Source organism: Poeciliopsis prolifica, unplaced genomic scaffold, assembly GCF_027474105.1.
Source record: "Poeciliopsis prolifica strain line A6 unplaced genomic scaffold, Auburn_PproV2 SCAFFOLD015, whole genome shotgun sequence".
NCBI classification, from domain to species: domain Eukaryota; kingdom Metazoa; phylum Chordata; class Actinopteri; order Cyprinodontiformes; family Poeciliidae; genus Poeciliopsis; species Poeciliopsis prolifica.
This window is the reverse complement of record NW_026562390.1, coordinates 7,105,663-7,113,837: the sequence shown is the minus strand read 5'-3', so window position 1 is coordinate 7,113,837 and position 8,175 is coordinate 7,105,663.

Here is an 8,175-nt window from a genome sequence, read left to right as displayed (position 1 = left end):
AAAAGACAAAACAAGTTTTAGAAATGACCGACCCATTCACACACACACACACACATGCACATAGTGAGACAGAGACACACTCAGGCGGCTGGGTAGCGTCGTGTGTGCATCAGTGTGGTCCCAGCAGCTGGGAAAAGCCTCCTCCTTGACCTTACATGTCTGAAACCTGTTGCTGAACCCCCCGAGACTGAAAGAGACATGGAGCAGGGCATATGGTGTAACATAAATATCACTGCTTTGTTTATCACCTGATTCTAATTAACTATGATGTCATGTTTTCTTTCGATTCTCTCTGCTTCTCCTTAAAATCCCAGTCTCGCGTTGTTGCCCTTTGCTGCTCCAGCTCGGCTTTTTCATTTTCTCACACTTCTTGAAACTTTTCCTCACGTGTCTGCGAAGTTAAAACAGATTCCAGCTCTTTAATTGGACCCAACATGGAGCAAGGTTATCACACCGACGCACAAACAGAGTCCTCCTCTCTGCCCGCTCGGCTGCAGTGTGTATAATTTGTCCACTGCGTACATTGTTTTCAGCCGCTCTTCCTTGTGTTTCTGTGTTTGCCCTTGCATGAATGTCCAAGTTAATTTCCACGTATATGACAGAATCCACCAGTGTCCGTCTGTCCCACTGTGTTTATTGCAAGAAGGCCCTCGATCCTCTTATTATGCTCAGGAATCCTCGGCGTCCAACGCTCATGTCAAAGCGTGAGTAAGTATGATGCATCAGAGGGCGATTCAAATTTCCTTTCATCCTCCCAGGGCATCTAGTCCTTTGTTTATATGATTACTTGGGTGTTCTGTAAACGACATATCAAGTACAATTACTTTGAAATGTGTTCAAGACACTGATACCCCTCCTCTTTCCCTCCCTCGTAAAGTTCAAGGACTGGCATTCTTAGCCTGAAATGTCTTCATTATTTTGGTGGTGCAGATTCAGAGATTTAAATATCTCATTTAATACCTTATTGGCACAACAAATCTGGCCTGAAACTAAGATGTCTGAGGCGAATTTGTCCACTTGTTTGCTCTGAGAATTTGGATTGAGGTCTGCTCTTACAGTATAACACGTGTCAGGCTCTTGGAATTGCTTGTTGCGCTATTATTGAAAATTCAGCATGACTTAATGCGCTCTTGCCTTTGCCCATAATCCTTTACAAGAATTTGGGAGCGGGACATTTATTCAAGACAGATGTTTTACACTGATTACCACTGATATTCACTCTTTTCTTTCTGCAGAAAGTCTAACGTCTTTATTAAAGCTGGTTCAATGTCTTTTTTTAAGTTTACGATCATCCCTGGTATGCTAGGTGTTTGGTTTGTGGAGTTTGTGGCAAGGCTCAGTATGCGGTTTCTGTTTTGACTGCATCTGGATCTATCGGACCTGTGTTGGACCTCAAATGAAATGTACACTGTTGGCTTCACACATTTGCAGCTCCTCTGTTTGCTCAGAGTCCTGTGGCTGTGCTACCTGACCGCAGAAGCAGCTGTGAATATTTTACATCCTGGTGAGCCCGAGGAGACAGAAAAAACGGGGAATAGGAGGAGGCTGCAAGCTGACTTTGACAAAGACGGACTGGACTGGAGGATAGGTAAATGAAGCAATGCGATTGCAGGTCTGGGGAAGCGGTGCAATCGATGGGAGGAGGGGCGATGTTTATTGAGTGGGAAGGAGGTTGAATGGGATGCCAAAGAGCGAGAGGAAGAGGGGTGATGGAGGTGATTAGAGGGGTTGCCAGAGAATTTGGGGATGAAGGGTGGGAAGTGACTTGAAGGGGTGTTTGCAGAAGGCTGGGGGAGGCAATCATTGGAAGCAGACCAAGGGAGTTCCTGGAACCCAGAAGGTAAACCAAGAGATCTCCCCCTTCTCACCATCAACTAGTTTTTTTCAATCCTCTAAAGGTTTAGGGTTTGGTTTAATTTATGGCCACAAATACATCTTACTGTTGGTTATGTTTATTCTCTACTGGCACCTACACATAGTCAAAATAATTTTCCTCTTGTAAGGAACAACAATAAAAGCATCTTTTGATAACGCTAAGCAAATTTTAAAGAACGGATGATTGCTTAGTCAAAAAATGTACTTGAAAAAAGGTCTTATTAATTTTTTCTGCCAAGATTGAAATGCAAGCATACCCAGAATAATGGAAATGGAAATATATTCTGAAAAGGTTCTAAAAGTACCATCCAAAAAGAAAACCCACCAGGACCAAGAATTTTGCCATGATGAACTTCACGTGTAAGTTATATGATGTCTTAACAATATTATTAGCATTGACATGTAATAAGTGATATGCTACATAAACCTTACTATGCCATGTACATAACCTGTTTCAATTACTTTGGTCATTTATCAAAAAAGAGCTTGAAAGATTAATTCTCTGACCACTTTAAGGAATGATACATCACAGGATTAAAGGAAAATAAAATGTCTAATTGTGTCTGACATTGAGTTCTAACCTATTTGTTATTAATCACACTCAAGCTTTAGTTTATGATTTATCAAGTAAAAGAAAATAAGAGTGAAAGAGAGCCAGCTAAACGTTTTCTTGAAAAAAAAGACGCTTTAAATATTTTTTGATAAAGGCAAGTTAGCAAAAACTTTCTTTGTCTCTCTCTTTTTAGAGTTGAAAGAAAAGACTCTCGCATAACTTGAAGGTATAACATCTAATGTTAAATTTTGAAGGAGTTTTGGAGAGGAAAAAGAAAGGATCTCTAAGTCTGAGAACTGTCAGAACATCCAACAAACTCAACCAGAACATTAAGGACAAAGCGGGGAAAGATAGTGGCTCCTGTGGATCAGAACAGGCCGTTTGTTTTCTCTTCACCACTTGCATTCTTGTTCCATGGTTTTCTCACTTCAGTCCCTCTGTTGGTTAGAGGGTTTCTCAGCTTCGACTCTAACTGCAGTTCTGTCTGTCTTAAGGTAATTTCTCAAATGTTATGTTTTTGTTACATTTTTGAGACTACAAAAACTCAACTTGGAAATCCAGTGTAACATAAAAGCAGGAAACCAGCAGAAAATGCTGCTAAAATGAAAGTAATCCAATATTTATACTTATATAAACTATCATTAAAATATCGCTGAAAAGTAGGGTGAAAGTATGAGATACTTATAATTGGAAACAAAATGTTTTAAATGTAAAGTGTATTTATCTAAATATGTTCTGTGGCAAATTTTTCTTTTAGTTTTGAGTTAAGCTGCTTCAACATTGGCTGAAAAATAAACCCAAGAAATAGAGAGCTCTGCATTTTCCTTTTCCTTCTCTTTTTCCGCTTCAGGGGTAACCTGTACCTGGATCGCAGTCGTGCCTCAGACTCCATCTTAACATCTCCTGAGGGCTTCAAGTTTCCTGCAACAGGTGGCTCAAACATTTGCCTTGGCCTGCGCTAAGCTGAGGCCTCTGTTTATCGCTGCGGAAAGAGTGAGCAGTGTTGAGGGAGGAATGAAACACGGACAAACAAGCCGGCAAAAAAAGTATGTTTGCAAAGGAAAAAAAATCCTGACGAGAAAGGGGCCCAAAATGGGACTCACTTGTGTTTTGTCTTCAAGTTCTTGATACAGAGATAAAAGCAGGAATGTAAACATGTATTTTTATGAACATTTTCGTCTTTTGATAAACCGATGAAACATTTTCCAGAGCTCGAGCAAGAACGGGCCAAAAATACTTTAATGTCATTTTTTCTCATTCTCTCTTTGTGTCACACCTAATCGATTTTATTGCTCTCTTGCTTTTGCTTTTCTCCTATTTCCTCACCTTAACTCTTCCTTCCCCCACTCTCAAGGCAAATATGCCTTCGACCCGAATGAAAACATATTTGTTGTTTACGTTGGCCTTCCCTCCTCAAACTTTGGCATGACCCAGCGTTAGACCGCGGGTTGCTGGCAGCGTCTAAGGGAGCAGAAAGACTCTATTAGTCCTTGATCTTTGGCTACCAGACAGCAAAGTCAACATGAAGGGCATGAGGGCTTGACATGGGATCAAATAAAGACTAATTTATTGGCTGCTTGTAAACGCAGAGACCACATTAACCATTGCATTTCCCAATGTACGTCTTAACACTTAGATTTGTTGTAATTAGGCAAATAAACGATACAATAGAGGATTATGTATTTCAACCACATCTTTTAACGTCTGAAAACTTGATGTTTTTAACATGGTTCATTATCTAATTAATAAAGCTTAGTCGGATCCATTTGAGAGTTTTTGTGAACATCGTTTTTCCAGATATTCTTAATTGGTCTGGACTTTGGCTGGGCCATTTGAACATATGACTATGACATGATTGCATTGTGAGACCATTGCAAAATGCTGGACGGTGAATCTCTTTTTCAGGCTCAGTTTGATTTTCTTACAGGATTGTCCAATACTTTGCTTTGTCCATCTGACCCATCAATTCTGATCATCTTTTCTGTTCTTGCAGAGGAACATTCTTCCCATAGCATCATGCTCCCACCACCATGTTTCAAATTTACATGGTAGTAGTGCTCAAGGCCCTGGATGTGGGAGTCCTTAGTGTAAAACTATGCACTAATTACCAAACAATATACCTATATTGCTCATCGAGAAGCCAATAATAATAAGCAAAGAAAATTATTTTGAAGGATGATAGGTATATTTGTCTATCTTGGGTTTTTTTGTGCCTATTTAAGGGTAGCAGATCAAAGGGGTCTAAAAAACAAATACATGCACATGTTCAGATGAACCTCCTTGATGTAACATTGCAAAATTGAAAGAGTATAAGGGGTACAAATACTGTTGAAAAGGACAACATGAATCTATTACTGTTAAAGGAAACATTTACATGAAAGAAAGTTGAAGTAGCTCATTATATGGCTAAAAAAGCCATTTTTTTCACTGCAGGAACTTCAAAACTTGTCGTGGAGGTGCTTGTAGGATGGATTGAATTAAAACAAAGCACCACACACTAACAAAGGGGGCGCAAGCCTACACAAGGTCACTGTCTCTGTTCTTCATCATGTACCACAGTAACAAAAGTGCAGGACTGATGCACTGGAGCGGTGGGTGGGCCGCAGCAAAGTTGGAACAAATGTGGCACTTTTTGAGGTTTTCCTTGTTGATATTTCAGCCTTGATTTTTTTTTCAGCATTATTCTTTCATTTGCGTGTTGTTGCATTGTGTTTGTGCAAAATTACAGCATGACAGTTTATTCAAAATGACTAATTCTTTATAGCACAAACAACAGTGTCCATGTAGGACACAAGTTATAACAAAACAGGTTACAGCTTACTAAACGCTACTGGAACACTTTCTGAAGCTTTTGTTTGGTTTGAGTGCCATAAGTAACGATAACTTCAGATTGTGTTCAGTTTTCTCCGTATATTTCTTTCCACTCTTCCCCAACCTGCTTCTGCTGCTGCTGCTGCTGCTGAGCTGATGTTGGTAGGAAGTTGATCACCCTGACCTGAACCACACACCAGCTTCCAATTGATGCTTTGTAAATGAAGACAAGCATGACTCCCCATGTTTGTCGGTGTTGCAGGTTGTGGACTTTCACTAGTCTAGTTTGTCTTTGAAAACTATGCCTGACTGCACCACAATCATCTGTTCAAAACAATTACATGCAGGAACACCAGGATGGTTTCATGCCATCATGGTGTTCAGTGAAACATGTGGCAATCAGCACGAGAACAAGAGATAAAGGCCTTGTAAAATACTGGTTGAGTCTGGTAAGAGTGTAATTATTATCTTATATGGGGTGAAAAGCCAATCGGTGAGGAAGAAGCCATGACTCCCAAAAGCAACAGTTAACCATTTGGAAGGTAAAACTAAAAGTAAAGGTTATTACCATAATGACAGGTGTTTCATTTGGAGGAAGAGGTGTTAATTCAACCAGATGGACTGAAATTGCAGAGGAGTTTGTGGAAGGATGCCCAAATATTTAATTCAAGTCAAACATCTGAAAATGCAACTCAGCCAAACACAAAAACCTCTGATTTAAAAAAAAGTAAAACATAAAAAAATAATTCTACTCCATTATTTTGTCATTTATCAAATAAAAATAATGTCAACAACCCTAACTGACCAAAAACAGAAAAACCTAACTGGTTTAATGTCACACTGTAGGTTATATTTTTATAGTACATGTAGATATGTTGTTTCAGTCACATCACTTTTGAAATTTTATTTTGTCTTACAGAAGTAGTTGTCAAAATCGCATGCACCTACATTCATTCTTTCTCTGGTCAGACCACCGGAAAAAAAAGAAGTTTGTGGGTGGAGCTGGTATATGTGTTGAGGGTAACGTGAAGTAAAACCACACTGAACATGAAGGTAGCACAAAGAGCCAGTGGGGTTTTTGTCGTCATGTGGGAAGGAGCTGTGGAAAAGATGTCTACCAGGGAGTTCAGGATATGCCTGTGGGTGTCTGTGTGTGCTTTGGATCTCGGTTGTGCTACATCTATGTGGATTTGGCACATAAACTGAAAAATCTGAGTTAGCTATGCATGCAATGCAAAGAATTGTGTTGCTCTCATGCATGTACACTGTCTACAATGTTTTTAGAGTCTTTTTTTTCAAAGTTTGACATTTTTCCTCCTCTTGCCTCCCCTGTCCAAAGCAATTTGGAAAACATGTTCTTGATTGTATTAACAGGGTTTAATTAAACCTAAATTATACAAACTGCATTTTAAAAAAATATGCTATTCATGTCTTTGTTATTTTAGTCTCATATGCAGCCACAGCACTTTATGTTCTGTCCTACAAACATTTGTTCAGGTACTTTCAAATCTTGAGCAGAGGAAGGAAAGCTACTCTGCACTTCATATCCTACCTCTTATTTTATTCCTTCAAAGCATTGTGCTTCGATAAATGTTCTTTATGACTTCCATGTATTAATTTTTTCATATAAATAAGTGACTTCTTGCACAGGAGACGGAGAATATAAATGTGGGTTAATCTGTTTAACTTGGACAATGTAATGTTAGCTACGCCTTTATCTTTAAAAGACTGATCTGAAGAAACCTACTAGAAACTTACCTGTGCCTCCTTACTTGGAAAAGACACTTGTTACTATTGGAGACAAGAAATACCATAAATTGAAATATAATAAACCTCTCTTCATAAAAAAAAAAATCAAGGATTTGTTCTGGAGCTGATTTATACCATAGCCTAGATGAAATCAGAGTAATGATGAAGTGAAATTGACAACCGTGAGGAAAAAACAATATATGGGGATAACTCTACACCCATAACTATCACACTGACATGGCCCTGACCAAATAATTTTACCCATTTCTCTCCCCTCCTTTCTGCGTCGCAGTAAAACAATGCCTGCTTCATTTCAGCCAAGCATGCTCCTACTGGGCCTCACAAAGGGGGAAATCACAGAGGGGATGAGTTCTGTGACGGGTTAGTGCCGTTGTCTGTGTGCGCCTGCAAGACGGGGTCTGAATATCTTGGCGTTCTCCGAAACCTTGATGAGGTTTTCAGCAATGCACTTAGCCTTTCAACACACTGGAAGATGTCCCATTGATGTCATGGTTTGAATGGATTCTGTGCTGGATTCAGCTTAAAATACAGACTCGCATACAGAAATCATGTAATTTTAAAGGACCTCAACTAGAATGGGTGTCATACCCGAAAACAAACCCTATTTCAAATGCGACTGATGTTGAGGAGCAGCTTGATTGATATTATATTACCATGTTTTATTTTTCTGAATCATAGCATTTCTTAATATATTTCAACCAAACTGAACTGGATAAATTGAGAGCTTATCTTCACCAATTCCTTAAAAAGAAGGAAAAGGACAATTGTGGCTTCAGTGCCCAACATTGATGATAAAAAGTGCACCAGAGGTCAGAAAATCATGAGTTCACATATCATAGTAAAGAAATTAAAAGAAGAGAATACAGTAACTAATGTGAAACTTGTGTTTGCATCACTCAAAAGCAGTAAATCATTTTTGGCCAAAGTTCCAGCTTTCATACAGGATAAGCATAGATAATTACATCAAAGACTGTGGCACCTTAATTTGCTTTATTTAATCTTAATCACTAATAAAGTTCCACTAATAAAGTTCCAGTGTCTCGTCATCTTAGCAATAAAGTGAGTTTGTGTTACATGATCACTAAACTGTGTCAAATGTTATTCTTCTGTATTGGTACATGATTAAAAATATACATAATGAGATGCCAAATCATTCCACACCACAT